This window comes from Lacerta agilis, chromosome 12 (assembly GCF_009819535.1).
Source record: "Lacerta agilis isolate rLacAgi1 chromosome 12, rLacAgi1.pri, whole genome shotgun sequence".
NCBI classification, from domain to species: Eukaryota; Metazoa; Chordata; class Lepidosauria; order Squamata; family Lacertidae; genus Lacerta; species Lacerta agilis.
Genome location: NC_046323.1, coordinates 14,723,138 through 14,738,968, shown reverse-complemented (window position 1 = coordinate 14,738,968; position 15,831 = coordinate 14,723,138). Strand labels below are relative to the sequence as shown.

Here is a 15,831-nt window from a genome sequence, read left to right as displayed (position 1 = left end):
CGCAGTCCAGAAGAGAGAGCCCCCCCCTTATTTCTTTCATTTTTTAAAAAAAAATATCTTTATTTGACCTACATGGCCGGACCAGTTTCTTAACTTTGTGTTTGTTTAAACTATCTTCCACTGGTGTTTTACATCCTATATGCTTAGGCTTCTAATGGAAAGTTCTGAGTAGTTGGTACTTAGCAATGCTTAGCGGAATTTCACAGCATGAGAAAGATATCAGTCGCCAGCTGTTCTTACCCAGGTGCATTTAAACTTTGCTGAGCTTTTCCGTTGCATTGTCCGATTTCTTTTGTACTGAACCTACAGTCTTCCTTCTTCTCAGCATCTCACAGGTTCGTTTCCTCCTCCTCCTCCTCTCTGGGTCATCTTCCAGTGCTCAGAACCAGCCATCTCCATTTTGCATTTTGGTGGTCTGTTCAAGTCACGTCGAAGATGTTTCTAAAAAGTAGACGATCGGTGTTTTCGTTTTAACTCTCCCCTGCAAGAAGAAAGACTAAAATGGTTAGTTCTCTCATGCTAGCATGAAGCTAACAATCACTTTGTACTAACTGGCTTTCTGTTGTCTTAATATGTTTGCTGACAATCACTAATTAGTTTGATTAGGCAAAAGACAATAGCAAGTACATTGAATTGGCAAAGAAACCCTATTTTTAAATGATAAAAGAGTTTATGGAGTCTATATATTGGAGGGCCTAAGATAATTATCATTCCCCCACCCAAAAAAGGGAGGGATGTCATGCAGTGAGAATTTTAAGACTGGCAGTGAAGAAGGCACCTCCAAATTTTGCCAGTTCCCTGGAAGTGTATGTGGAAAGTTTTAAATGTATGCATTCCATTCATTTCCAACTTCCTTGTTCTCTAGTAAGCTTCAACAAATTTATAAGCGGCACAATCCACTGGGAATCTCTGCTGTGTAAACACGATTTAAAAACGAAGGGGAGTTAAGCCTAACATAAGCCTGAGCATTCCCATAGATGTTGGAGAGGTTCCTGGAGATTACTGCTCCAATATTGCCACCACTCTTGATGAATGAGGCACCACAGTAGAAGATTTCTGTTCTCTATAGCAGGCAAAAAGATCTAGCAAAGGAAGCACTTAAACAAAACCCAAATGATTGAAATGGCCCTCCGTTGGCAGCAGCGGTGCGGTGGCTGTTAAATGATGATGGGTTCACTGCAATGACAGTGGTGTCTTCAAAACAGGGTAACCATACTGAAAAGTGACAATAATATTATAAAATGCTAAAACAAGTTTCCTTTGAATCAACCAGGTTCAATGGCCCCCAGTTGTAATGTTAAGGGTGCAATCTATGAAACACACAAGCCTCAGTGGTAGGATAGGAAGTTTGTGGGAGGAATGTGCACGGAGTCCATGGTTACTTTAAATGACTTTTTAAAGAATCAAGTATTTTTTTAAGAATGCTAAAAAGTGTTTCCTTATTTTTAATGTAAGTATCTCGTGTTTGGTGGGGATGGGATTGGGTTACCACAAACAAATGGCTGCTAAATATGCAACGTTAAATATGGAAAAACGTAAAAAATTAAGAATAGGGCATCATCTAGCCAACCGTTATAGACAAGGGGGTGCCTGGTTATGTGAAATTCTGAAAGTACATGTAGCTTTCCATTCACTACATAGGGACTATTCTGACTCAAAGGACCACAGCAGCGGGGTGGTGGTGGGAGTTTCCATATTATGTAAAGATCTCTAGCTTCTTCCTTTCTTTCACGCGCTTTGCCGTTGCTGTTTACTTTCTGTGATCATCACTTGATTCTTTTCTCTCTTTTCCCTTTGGAAAGGGTGTGCCTGTTGGATGGGACATGGGAAAAAGAATCAAGCTGGCCTTATTTTTCTTCCTTTTAATGCTGTATCTTTTTTCCTGTATGTATAAAATAGAGATTATTCTTCTGTGGCACAATTTTGTTGAATATGAAAGAAGCACGCGTTATTGTTTTGTTCTTTTTCTTTTTTTAAAAAAAATAATGTTCCTGTACAAATTCTAGTTTGGTGCAAAGAAAAGTCTCATTGCTGTTGACAGTGAGGCTGCAAGGTAGCTATCGTGTGGCTGATGGGATATGCTGAGGTACCTTCCCGATTCTTCTGTTCAGAAATCTGTTGCTTTATTTATACATTCTCATTTTGTGTGACTTGGTTCAGCAAATACGGTTAAATCACGGCAGTCGGATTAAGTTGCCAGTGGGGCAGCGGTGGCGGCAGCAAATAGTCCATATCATCACTTCAGGTGTTTTTAAAAAAGGTGTTTCGGTTGTTTAATTTCCTTTAGACATCCTACTTCTTTGTTGTTTGGCAAAAGGAAAAGAAAGAACTATCCGTTCCTATAAATCACCCGACATTGATAGATCCACTTTGATAAACTGATCAGCTAACAGCCTGGAAGTAAATCCATAATATGTTCGGTGCTGCACTGGCATAAATGGTCACTGAACCCCCCCCCCCCAAAAAAAAACTCCAAGGGTGAGCCTTGATTCTAAATTTAGTTTTATTAACAATTTGCTTTGCTTCAAATTTATGAGTCTTCCTGCTTGTTCCGGGGGCGGGTTCAAGATCTTTGTTCAGTTGCTGCAAGATGGTAGGAACTTAATTTTTTGACCTTTTGCAGACCCGACTCTGCGCAAAATAATATAAATGGCAAGTTGGAAAACAGGATTCTTCTTCCTCTAGTGAACATTTCCATGCATAGTCTTTATCCAATTCCAACCTAAGATTTAAATAATCCAGAATTTCCTTTTAAAAAAAATATTGTTATTGCTTTCTCCCCCTCAGAAGTTAACCCTTGGTAACTAAAAAAAAAATCGAGAATTTCCATGGACAACGAGATGGTGCTTAAATATTTACATTTTGGTCTAGATAGGTCCAAGTTCAAAAATCCTTAGAATTATGTTATCTGCTTTGCGCAAGCACTGAAGTTTTATTTCACCCCAAAACTAGGTTCCAGATTTCAAAGCCGTTTTCAGTAGAACATGGTGTGGCTGCTGTTAGAAGAGATCTGAGCCTTGGTAGGCATGTAAGCTGTCTGATGCGCCTAAAAGGTGCTTGCAAGTTTGCAACCTCAATATACATAGACTTTGCATTTCAGAGTAAGGATTTTTATGTGCTCAGTGTTAAAGTTCTTTGTGAGCATCAGTGACTGTTTCTTGAAGGGATACTCAACCCCTCGATATCTTATAGAGAGAAGGACTTGCGAAACTTTCACTATTGATTAAATTATTGCACTGAGCATTCCCTTACTGCTACAGAATATTGACAATATTTAACGTAAGGACTCTCGATTTTTCAGAATGAGTGTTGAAGTGAAGGGATGGAGCTGAAACCCGCTTATCCATACTTTGCTCCAGTATTAGAGATGTGGGTGGCACTGTGGTCTAAACCACTGAGCCTCTTGGCTCAAAAGGTCAGTGGTTCGAATCCCCGCGATGGAGTGAGCTCCTGTTACTCTGTCCCAGCTCCTGCCAACCTAGCAGTTCAAAAGCATGCCAGTGCAAGTAGATAAATAGGTACCACCGCGGCGTGAAGGTAAACGGTGTTTCCATGCGCTCTGGTTTCCGTCACGGTGCCCCGTTGCACCAGAAGCGGTTTAGTCATGCTGGCCACATGTCTGTGGACAAAAGCCGGCTCCCTCTACCCGGAAGTGAGATGAGCACCGCAACCCCATAGTGGCCTTTGACTGGACTTAACCACCCAGGGGTCCTTTACCTTTACCTTTACCTTTTTACCTTGCTCCAGTAATGTATTTTCAAGGAAAATATTGTTTGATTTTTTTTTTGCGGATTCCTTCTTTGAGCACCCATCATCACTTGCAGTATCACTTGCACAGACAGGCACTTACACAGACACATGGAAGTCCCCATAACTTCATCTTCTTCCTGATCTAATAATCCTGCACCTTAAATGTACAGATTAGGTCACCAATCAAAAGCAATGCAGAGGGAGCCCCTCAAATGCCAATATCGGCATCAGCTGGGTGGATGATGGTTGCTGGCATGCAAACAACTCGATTAGGGTTATCCAGTTGTGATTCCATCTTCCACATGTTGCCAAGGCAACACAGAATTGCTGAGAAGCAGTTTTTGGATGACTAGCCACACAACTGTGATGACATCTGAACCGGGCCTTAAAAGATAGGCTTCGATCTTGATGTTATCTTGCAACAAATTGTTTGAAGGATTCTATGGCTTTTTCAGCAGCTCCAGACCTCAGCTCAGCAAAAGTATTTTGATCTGAGCTGATTTCCTGCCAATTCATTTGAGTCCAAGTATTTGATTATGGTGACTAGTTACGGAGTGAAGGGTAAGATTTTAAAATGCTGGAAAAGAGACTTTTAAAAATTACGCAGTTGTCTTATAAGATTCTATTTTTTGAAGGACCCCTGGTAGCATCCAAGATTTTTGGATTCCTCCGTCAATGAACCCTGAAAGTGTTCCTGGTTGTGGGTTCATAGCTGCATGGCTTGCCAAGAAGCTTAGTGTGTCTCACTGCAGTAGTTCAAAGCAGAACTTTAGAGATATTTTGAAGTAATTCCATTGTGCTCTGCAATATTAGTGTTCACATCTGAGGAAGAAAAGTGGTGAACAGGCAAACAAGGGATTTTGCAGTGAGCCTAAGCATTAAAAATGCATTTTACGTTATCAGAAATAAGAAGGAAGGATATTATTTAGGTATGTGTGGCGACCAAACTCAGCAGATTTGAGAATGCCTGCAGTGTAATAAAAGTTTATTTTTAATATGTCACAGTATTTTGATCTAAATTATGTTGTCTATGGTATTAAAGAAATGATGTGAAATATGTAGAAAGTTGCCTTGGTTCATAATTTTAAGCCTGAAGGTGGCTTATCAGCCACTATCCCTATCATTTTAATGCTGAGACTGACATGAGTGAAACAGGTTTAAGTATAGTCTCTGGGACTATTACCTGTATAGTAAAAGTCATGTGAAAAGTGTGATTATGGGCTTAACATAATGAATCAATCCACATGGTGATGAGACCAAATATGGAATTTGAAGACAGTTGTGTTTGAGTCATACATGGCCAACATTTCATTCCAAGGCTTTATTTAACATGAAATTGGTTCTGATGTACAAAGGTATAAAGGATTTTCAAGTCCTCAGCGTTAGACCAAGGATATTCTAGCGGTGTAATGACATTGCAAAGGAAAAAAAGCACGCTGCATGTTTCAGAGAACCTCTCCTTTAAAAAAAAAAAGCTATCTTGTTCCTCTACAGTGGTGGGTGAGTTATTTCATTTTGAATAAAGCATAAACATAATCATGCATGTAAGCACCCATGTGCATACTTGGCAAGGAAGGTCAGTGACTGATCAGATCTTTCTAGTCCTTGTTGAGCAGTTTCAGGAATCATGAAACATCAGAAGAAAGGTTATTTCTCTTAGGGAGGAAAAAAAAACCCTTCTTCTACTGTCATATCACCTAAAGTGGATTCCAATCTCAAATTCCTCTTCATACCTCAGACTACAGAAAAGAAACAGTATTTTCACTTTTACTGACATGTTCTTTGTTAAAAAAAATAAATGGAAATGTTTGACAAATGCTGTAAAGTGAATGTCGGGTTTGCTTCTGTGGGGATTAAAATTCTTGTGTTTACATAAATGGGTTTATATTTTGACAGCTATTACACTTGAGGTTCTTCCATCCTAATAACTATTTGTTAGGAGCTGTGAATGATCTGCTATTAGTCCCGATTTATTACTACATTCTGATGCTGAAAGATTTTTTTACTGAAAACAAAATCTGGGGGAGGGAAGGGTTTTGTTCTAGATTCTAATCGTGTTTTCTAACTTGATTTAGTTTTGTTTTTTTACTTTGGAAAGAAGTTTTGTGCATCTAAAAGGTTTTGGTCAATAGGTTTTTAAAAGCTGAAAAATTGCATGGGCCAATTCAGCAAACTTGGTTGAATAACTTACATGTAGGTTTGACTGTGTTCATGCTGTGCCTTTGCAGATGGGGAAATAGAAATAGAAATTTTAGTGCTTCACTGTGAAGTTATAAAGTATATGAGGTGCTGACCTTAGATGTTTCTACACTTGAAAAGTCAAAATGATCCCTTTGATATCCTGAACTGGGCTTCATTTAGAAGGAGGGAGGGAGGGAGAGTCAGGAAAACTGTCTTCCCTCCAAAGTGATTGCTTACCATAGTTAAATATTGAAATGAAGGGAGAGGTATGCCACACAAGATTGTATCTGCTTGTGGCAAGCAAATCAAATGTCCCGATCACAAGCAGAAAGCCAGTAATATATGCTGAAATAAAAAAATATCACCACGTGTTGGGTAGTTGTATCCAACCTTCATTCATCCCTAACCTGACCAACAGTCTTTACAAGAAGCACTCAGGTGAATGTTTAGACAAAGACACATCATGGGCCTAGTCTATCTACAGCGCCAAAAAAATAATAATGTTTTGTTCATTGGTCTTACGAAACACAATGCTACTAATTGGAGATTGCAAATTTAAGATTGGCAGAACTAGGCTGGCCTAAATGGTCATGCTAGAACAAGCTCTTCTTCCCCTCATTGATATACACCTCAAAGAAGTAAGTTTCTGTAATGAAACCGGAAGTGTCAATATTTCATACAGCAAACTTTAAACTGTCCCCCCCCCCCATTTCATATGAAGAGGCTCCCATCTGGTTAAAATGAAATCGAATCAAGGAACTAGGGCTGTGAAACAAGATTAAATTCCTACCCAGTAAATGGAAAACACCCTTTGCAGGCCTCCCAGTTCCCAAAGCGCAGCCCAGAAGAACTTTGAAAGGAATTAAAATAACGATTCTGGCTTGTAAGGGCATCTTTGTGATAATGTTTCAAAATGTCATGAAAAGTTCTGTATTGCTGAGGGGAGGGCTTCCCCCTCGTTCTTTTTTTCCTTTCTGTTTGTACCACAATCCTAATAGCTGCCATTTTCCCAATCCTGGGGCTTTCTGTAGATCAGTGGATGTTAGGTTTAAACCTCTCTTTTCTTTGATGAAGCTTTCAATAAAAAAAAACAAAGAAAAGAGCTGAGTCTTGTGTTTTCTTGAGGCTGGCATGGATCAAACTGGAGGATGGCACAGTGTCCAGCACTAACGGGTCAGAGTGAGATCTCTGAAATCCTCCTGAGAAATAAAGACTGTCACAACATCTGGACCGAGATAATCTGTGTTTGAAAGGAGGAAAGTGTATTCTGTGGATAATTGCACTATTATAACATAGTTCAAAAGACCATGAAATACACACAAATTATAATAATCGGGGGGTAATTTTTAAATAGGAACTGCAAGCTCCAACTGAATTGAAGAACAGTCCTATAGTTGGGAGGAGAGAATCCATGGCCAAGGAATTGCCACATCCTGACATGTTCTCTGGCCACAATCTTCTATCTGGTGCAGACTTCCCTAAAAGGCTCTGTTTCTGACTACAGCACCACGGAGACCTCCAGGGATAGACTTCCCTCCTAGTCAGTGAAGAGGGAGGTCCGCAGCACCCAGTCCCCCTCCTAGAGGGCACAAAACTGCTCTTTTTAATTGGCAGGCTAACAAATCAAAGTTTTGTAGGGCAGTGGCTATGTCAAGTTTGCTTGGAAGTAAATCCCACTAGGCTCAGTGGGACGCTTCCAAGTAAATCAGTAAAGGAAAGCAACCTAAATCACATTAAAATTTGCCCAGGCTCCACAATTATTCCATGGCACTGAGACTAAAACTTGTTGGCTATGCAGATTCTCCCATCTTTTTGTGCATTCACGGTTTGCAAAAGCTGTTGTTCGCCCCATTTGAAAGTTCAGCATTTATCCTTTTGCTAGACCTAGGGGCAAGTCATAAAATGAAAGGCTGACTTTTCCATATATTCCTGTTGCAGAATTTTTAAATTATATATTATTTTACCGTTAATTGAATTCCTGGGTACAGCATGACATCTTCTTTATATTTGTGCATTTACCTTTATGTCCCTCGGACACGCTTTTCCATTTCTGCTTAACCACAGGCAATGGGGAGGCAATGGGGCACCGGCAAGGCAAACATGATCAGACACGTGGATGTTACACTTACCTTTGAAGAGTAGGCTGCATTCCAGAGGTTTCTCAACACACACATAGCCCTCCACCCTTCGTCCAAGGAAGCAAGAGGCATTCATTACTTCAGTTCAAGGATGATCTTCAGCCAGGCAAAACAATTTGAGGATGATGAGGGGCTGTGGCCTGGGACTCAGCTACATAGCTGCAAATTAAACATTTAAAATGTGTTGTAAAGTGCAGTATACAAATGTGACGCTAGATAGTGAAAGTGAGCTGTGCAAATTTCAATGTATTTTTTCAAAACGTTTCAAAATAAGAGCATTTTCACATTTATTTATTTTTAAATATGTGTGTAGATTCCACCCTGGCATAACCTTGAAGGCTAGATGGAGAGAACAGGAAGAGGCCCTTAGCTTGAGGTTCCTCACCGCAGCTCTATATCACCCCATTATTCCTTTCTTAACGTAAATGGAAGATTTAGAATCATAGAATTGTAGAGTTGGAAGTCTGACCCCCTGCTATCAGTGGCGCACAGTGAAATTTTTTCAAAGGGGAGCAGTTAGTGCCAGAGGCTCTAGCTTGCGAGGGGTGTGGGGGGTTGATGTCATGAGTGTGACGTTTGACATCACTAAGCCAGGCAGAAGCTTCCCGGGCTTTGTGAAGGAGGTGCCAGGGCTCGGACAGGATGCTGGAGCCCTCCTGCTACCTTCCAAAAGCCAGATGGGCTTTAGGAAGCTTTCCGGGCTTTGAGAAGGAAGCACCAGGGGACTATCCTAGTCCCCTTGGTCCAATGACCGCACGCCACTGCCTGCAATGCAGGAATCTTCGCCCAATGTGGGGCTCAAGCCCATGACTCTGAGATTAAGAGTCTCGCGCTCTAGCGACAATAAAACAAATTGTGTATACCGTTACAGACAAACCCAAGCGAAACCACATTGGTTTTTTTTCCTGGTGGTACTCAAGAGTACACAGTACCGGCACCTTTTTCCCCTAGAAGAAAAGCACTGTCAATAACAGTGAAAATAGATTTCCTGCTGTGCTAATTGGACATGAACTCCAGAATCATATAAGGCAGCCCGATTCTTTTCCAAACATATCTGCATTACGTACTTCTTTTTTCACTCCTTATGCCAACACTAGCTTGCTTAATGGAGTGGTATCTCACATTTTTACATAGCTTTTTCTCTATTTTCCCTCTTCATAGCTATTTGATCATTAAAAAACAAAGCAAAAACAAAGCTAACTCTCCAAGTGGAAGGAATATGCTACTTTGGACAATAAGACAAAAACAAAGTTGAACTTCTGCTTTCCTTCCCAGTTACTTTGGGAATTTCCAACAGTACACAAACTTATTCCTAACAAGCTCTCTTAGCTGTTTGACCTTTCATTTGAACTGCCCGTTCTCCAGATTCCCGCAAGGAGCGACCTCCTCCTCTTTCCTTTCAATATAGTTTCTTTTCCTCAACTTAAAATTGTCTGCTCTTATGCTGTGCTTATGCTGCATACACACCCGTTAAGTGCTTTGATTTATTTTTATATACGTTAAGCGCTTATACTGTTTCTGGGGATGCTTGAGCCACAGTGTATGTCTTTTAGAGTTAAGGATATGGACGGGAACTGAAACTTAGCTGGGCCTCAAGGGAGCTGCAGGCAAATGTTACAGCGCTGTCTTGGGTTTTTAGCTACAGGCACAAAATTTTCCTCTGTCAGGGTCACATGGCTACATGCAAGTGGGGAATCTGGTTTAATATAAATTTTGCATGCTTATAAAGACCACCAGCATTCTGAACAAATGACCCCCTAACTCCCTGCTCCTACCCACTCATGTTAGCACGGACAGGGCTGAGCGATATTTGGTTTTCAACACTGTGATATATCACCCATTAAATATGTACCAATATATCACAATGCCTAAAATAACTATGGAGCTATGTAGAGGCATTGGCTGGCTTCATGGTTTCCCCTGCATCATCTTTTTAGCATAGCACAGCGCACACACAAACATTAGAGCTGGGCAATGTATTGATACGTTGTCAAAAATCAGTTTGATTTCATAATATTCAACGTGACAATATATCGCGAATCACGATGCGTGTGTGTATGTGTGTGTTATGTAAAAAATCGTAATGTGGGGTGTGTGTGTGTGTGTGTGTGTGAAGCCAGTCATTGCCTTCTCTCGATTCCTTCCATCCCTGTTGCTCTGTATCGTAAAACAACAGTTGTAACAACATGTTAAAGGTAAGTAAAAAATTATCGGTATTAGGCCCCTAAATAGTAGCAGTTGCCAGGACATTATCCCATTAGCCTCAACATAGTAACATCCTTATTTCAGACATCAAAATGTTTAGTTGGTAATGTGTGTGTATGTGTGTATCACAGTGTTGAAAGCCAGACATTGCTCAACCCTAACACACATCACGATTTGCGATATATTGCCAGGTCAAAAATTATGAAAGCAATATGTACTTCAAACCGGTTTTGGACAATATATTGCCTAGCCCGACCCTCTTCTGTCCTCCCTGACACCTGGGAAGCTGCCTCAGTAGAATTCTAACTTCCAAGGGCCAGGGAGGGAGAAGGAGGGTGTCTTCTGACTCCCTCCTTGCTACTATCTCCATTTCTGCTGGAGCAATGGCACTGCAGCCAGGTCAGGGAGAGGGCTCATGATGGATCGCAGAAGGTTCAAACTCTCTTTTGGTCCCCATGATACACCATCAGAAGCACAAAGGATTCTAACTTGGGTTCAAGATTAACCAAGCCCAAATCCAAATCAAATCCAGGAAGGCGGAAGGTGTTGCCCAGCACTACAACGTATTATTAAGGGGCGTGGCACAGAATCAGGACCTTGGATCCTTATCTGAGACACTGGATTTCCTGGGTACATCTGGGAAAGAGACCAAAATGCTCTGGTCTGGGGAGATACAGCTACAGCCTGACCCACCTCAGCTGAGAATTTAACCTCTCTCTTAACAGAGTCATATGGGGAACCTTTGGCTTCCCAGATGCTGCTAGACTACAGCTCAACTCTATTCCTGCCCATTGGGTCCGTCTTGCTGGGGCCGATGGGAGGTTCATGAACATCTGGAAAGCTAAAGGCTGCCCACAGCTGATGGAGAACTTGCTGTGACCATCAGCCTTGTGATATTACTTGATTATAAAAGGTGCGGCAAGATCACCGTTCTTTCCCTCTTCCAAGGCTTCCAATACCATTGAACAATACAAGACCTGTCAGGAGTCAACATGGACCAATGGTACCAAGTAGTATGGGAAACAGCCCTACTAGAAAAATTAACCAGCAACCTAAAACTAGCACGGGGACAAACAGATGAAGACACCTTCACTCCCGTATGGTCCCCCTTCATCGCACACGCAGCCCAACAAGACAATGGCAAAACTCTACCGACAGCATACAAATCAATATGGCTAACCTGATCCAAAATACCCACCCACCCCACTCACACAGGAAACCAAAGATCACCACAGCCAACCACAAATGAACAAGCAAACCCTACGCCGATCGCGACCTCTCACTGCCAAGGAAACACAAGCAAACAACAGAGAACCAACACAAGTGACGCTGATACCAAATCTTACATATATTAAGGAAAATAGAAACATCATCTCCCCACCCCACCCTCCCACCCACTTCCTTCCCCCCCTCTCTCCCTAATGTCTCAACAACTAAAATTGATCTGTAAAAATGTTTTATGGAAAAATATGAGAGACATTACACACACTTTGTAAACCAAGAAAATCTTTAATAATAATAATAATAACAACAATACCCATGATGGGTAGAAATTCCTCGTCAGTCTAGCACCACCTACGAAACTCACTGCTAGTATGGGCAAGCCCTGCAAAGTCAAAACAACAAAGGACTGTTCTGTGATTCTTTCCATGACAACTATATACCCTTTTGACTAAATTGCTGGAAGTGCCAAATGCAGTCCAGAAATGCTTTGCTAGATATTTAGGGATTTGAACCGCTAGCTAGCCAAATCTGAAGAAGTGTGCATGCACACGAAAGCTTATACCCAAGAACAAACTTAGTTGGTCTCTAAGATGCTACTGGACAATTTTTTAATTTATTTTGACTGCGTCAGACCAACACGGCTACCTACCTGAAGCTAGCCAAATAGTTATTTTTGGACAATATTTAAGGATATGTGTTTGTTAGTGTCGAGTGCCTTTGTGAAATTATGTCTAGGGAGTTATAGCAAATAGCAGCACAGCCTTATCTTTTAGCCTTGCTCTGCCAGAATGAGCTAGCCGGCTTTCCTAAGGTACTTTCTGGATCCCAGGAGTTAAGGGCTACATCCAAAACAATACTATCATTTGGAAGCCTGTACATATTATATAACTACAGCAGCGATCGGTTTCTCAGTCCCATACCTGGTCTCATGAAATGCTGCATCTGCATGTTAGGTATTGGCACTTTTGCAGTTTTATAATATGTTTGTAAATTTGGAGAAGTGTGAAATCATGTTCTGATTTACATGTTTGCCCAGGAGGTATGAATCGGGTTGGGTCACACTGGAATTTACATAAGTCTAATTTCTCATGCATCCTTTCCTCATGCCCTGCACATGGACTTTTGGGAAGCATTTTGGTCACCACTGTGAAGAACAGGATTCTGAAGTAAATGGACCTTTGTTCAAATTCAGCAGGAAGTCTCATGTTCTCTAGAAGTTTTTTTTTTTAAACTATCTTTCTTAAAGTGATCCTTTCAACTGTATTTGCTGAATTTAGAATACCACATCAGATGGCTCAGTCAGTAGAGCATGAGACTCTTAATCTGAGGGTTGTGTGTTCTAACCCCACATTGGGCAAAAGATTCCCACATTGCAGCGGGTCAGACTAGATCACCCTCATGGTCCCTTCCAACCCTACCATGCTGTGATTATTGTTTGCTTTGTAACAATAGCTCATATAACCCTTAAAACAATTCCGTATCTGTCATTTTCTGCCCAGAGACATCTGTACTGTCTCCTGGCCCATGTCCCTCATCTCAAGCGAAGGGGAATAATTTGAGCCGCAAGTGGTGCCACAACTACTTAGGAGAATAATGCCACTCATAGATGCCGTTAACATTATGTCTGATTAGTATTTAAGAACAGCAGTTGAGCTGAGAAACAGCACACTTCAGGGCAGCTCTGCCAGGTAGCAACTGCTGTAGATTCTTAAAACTGGTTTTTCATAGCAAGGTGAGTTTTGATAGCTAGGATGAAGTAGACACTGGTTTCTACAAAGAATTCAATACGGCTTTAGATTTGAAATACAGCGGTACCTCAGGTTACATACGCTTCAGGTTACATACTCCGCTAACCCAGAAATAACGCTTCAGGTTAAGAACTTTGCTTCAGGATAAGAACAGAAATCGTGCTCTGGCGGCGCAGCGGCAGCTGGAGGTCCCATTAGCTAAAGTGGTGCTTCAGGTTAAGAAGAGTTTCAGGTTAAGAACGGACCTTCGGAACGAATTAAGTTCTTAACCCGAGGTACCACTGTAACATGGATATTACCCTACTCCAATTAGTCCAATTAGTAAACGGCCTCGGCCCAGTATACCTGAAGGAGCGTCCCCACCCCCATCGTTTAGCCCAGACACTGAGGTCCAGCTCCGAGGGCCTTCTGGGGGTTCCCTCCCTGCGAGAAGTGAGGTTGAGGTTACAGGGAACCAGGCAAGAGGGCCTTCTCGGTAGTGGCGCACGCCCTGTGGAACACACTCCTATCGGATGTCAAGGAAATAAACAACTATTTGACTTTTAGAAGACATCTGAAGGCAACCCTGTTTTGGGAAGTTTTTGATGTCTAATGTTTTATCGTGTTTTTAATATTCTGCTGGGAGCCACCCAGATGGTTGGGGTATAAATAATATGTTGTTGTTGCTGCTGCTGCTTGTTGTTGTAATGGGCCCTAAAAATTATTTATGCTTTTGTTTATTTAAAATATTGGTAACTGTCCTTCATCAGAAGATGACCAAATAAGGAATTATTATTATTATTATTATTATTATTATTATTATTATTATTAAATTTGTATACCACACTCCATCTGTAGATCTCAGGGCAGTTTATAACATAATAAAGACCAACCCACCCACCCCAAAAATACATAATAAAAACACGAAAGGAAAAAAAATACCCTCCCACAACACATTTAAAAGGGCAGCGAATGAAATCAGCAAAAGGCCTAAAGTTCAAATAACACCGTTCACACAACAGACCAAAAAATGTAAACAACAACAGGCAAATAATGTGAATCTGAAGGATGTCCTTAAAATTACCCCCATTCTGAACGGGTACAGTTTCTAGACCATGTCAACTTCAGAGTTGAGCTACGAATTTCTCTAGCCGATGTCATCAGCACATCTTGGTAAAGTACAGAACGATTTCCCTTGCACCATTACATTGACAACAGCCCACAGACACTCTGGACGGTATGTATTTAAAAACGCTTTTGGCCTAGGAAGCTGCTTAGCGACAATATATCTGCATAAATCACATCTGTATATTTTAATCTGTCCCGTTAAGTGCCGTTGGAACTTTGATCCCATCCACATTGTACATTTAAAGCAGTACCATCCCATTTTAAACAGTCATGGCTCCCCCCTCCCCCGCAATAATCCTGTGAATTGTAGTTTGTTACAGGTGTTGGTTCCCAGTGTGGTTTAGCAACCAATCCCCCTTCCCAGGAAACTCTGGCGACTATATCTCTGTGAGAGGAATAGTGTCCCCCCCGTAAAAAGGTAAAGGACCCCTAAACTGTTAAGTGATTCGAATTTGACTATGGGGTTGCGGCGCTCATCTCGCTTTTCAGGCCAAGGGAGCCGGCGTTTGTCCACAGGCAGCTTTCCGGTTCATGTGGCCAGCATGGCTAAACAGCTACTGATGCACAGAGGACTGTGATGAATGCCAGAGCACATGGAAATGCCATTTACCTTCCTGACACAGCGGTACCTAATTATCTACTTGCAGTGGTGTGCTTTCAAACTGCTAGGTTGGCAGGAGCTGGGACAGAGCAATGGGAGCTCATCCTGTCGCGGGGATTCGAACCGCCGACCTTCCGATCGGCAAGCCCAAGAGGCTCAGTGGTTTAGACCATAACGCCACCCGTGTTCCCTAGTTGGGACCTAACAAGGACCAGCACCTGTTAAAAAAAAAAAACACTTCCCAGGATTCCTTGGGGGTTCTATGGCTGTTTAAAGTGGTATGATACTGAGCTGAATCTTGAATGGCTATGCATAAAGTGACTATGAGCTGTGGGTGGGGGGGGGCAGCTGCACTGGGATCTCTTCTACAAAGTGGGGGGGTCCCCTCACAATATAAGCCTGTTAGCCCTGATTCATGTGTGATGCCCTGGTTTGACAAGCTCCTTCAGTAACAGACAAAAAAACAAAACAGTTTTTAATGAAAACTGGCATTGGCCAAGACAGCTGGCAGTCCTTCGCCTCTGCAGGACAGCATCTATTCAGTATTTAATTGATGGTTGAGAGTGACAGAATGTGACTCCTTATCATTTATTACTTGTGTTTACCATTCCTCAGCCAGGATGCAAGCTGGGTGGGTGTCCGTGTTCAGACTGAACTAAATTCCAATGAATTTCAGATGCATTTATGAAGATGTGTGCCAAGTTGCCTCATTAAATTGCAATTGTGTGTTATGTGTTGTTTACCTGTCACTCTTAAGCACTTTGACCTTCATCTTGTTTCAGTGAATGGCAGCATCCTCAATGCCTATCATGTTTATGCACAGAGCAGAAATATGCTTTTAATTTCACGAAAAGTGCTATTAAGATTATTTGAATGT

General features: G+C 41.5%; 1 long non-coding RNA gene across 1 annotated transcript; it reads right to left on the bottom strand.

The window, feature by feature from the left end:
• Positions 1-46: 46 nt before the first annotated feature.
• LOC117055503 lies at positions 47-8,222 on the bottom strand. The gene is made up of 2 exons (XR_004427642.1): positions 8,061-8,222; positions 47-481 (listed from the first exon to the last, which is right to left on the bottom strand). It is a non-coding gene; the product is annotated as an uncharacterized LOC117055503 (long non-coding RNA).
• Between the last annotated feature and the right edge of the window lie 7,609 nt (positions 8,223-15,831).